Source organism: Empidonax traillii, unplaced genomic scaffold, assembly GCF_003031625.1.
Source record: "Empidonax traillii isolate 1590-97213 ecotype Southwest subspecies unplaced genomic scaffold, ASM303162v1 scaffold1401:size261456, whole genome shotgun sequence".
NCBI classification, from domain to species: domain Eukaryota; kingdom Metazoa; phylum Chordata; class Aves; order Passeriformes; family Tyrannidae; genus Empidonax; species Empidonax traillii.
In genome coordinates, this window is record NW_020956594.1 from 255,642 (window position 1) to 256,205 (window position 564).

Here is a 564-nt window from a genome sequence, read left to right on the forward strand (position 1 = left end):
AGAAATAAACCCTTCCTTGCTGGAGGAGGGAGCAGGGAGATGGAGAGAGTGAGAAGGTCCCCCCTGAGCCTCCTTTTCTCCAGGCTGAGCCCCCCCAGCTCCCTCAGCTGCTCCTCAGTGCGAGGTCTGTGGCACCCAGGTGGAAAAAGCGCTCTGGAAACGTGAGGCTGAAGGACAAACGTGGCCGTTCCAGGGGTGGTTCCAGTGGGAGGTGAACTTTTCCTTGGCTGAATGAAATCTGGGTTAGTGGCTGAACTCTTACACAAGAGCTGCTTCAGTCAGTTCTTTGATCAGAAGTTGGAGCAGTTGGGGTTGTTGAGTCTGTGAATCTCCCAAGTTCCCTGTGAGGTTGGTGGTAACCACGAGTTCAGCTTTGGGTGACAGCAGCACAGGGAGCTGGGGGTTAATGGGCAAACTGGGCCTGACTGGTTTTAGTTCTGGGGTGGATCGAGGGCCCAGCAGTCTGAGGTCTTTCGTTTTCCAAGTTTTTATGAAAGCCTCACTAGATATTAATGTGTTTTCTGTGTGCTCAAGCTTTCAAGGCCAGGTTGGGCAGGACTTGGG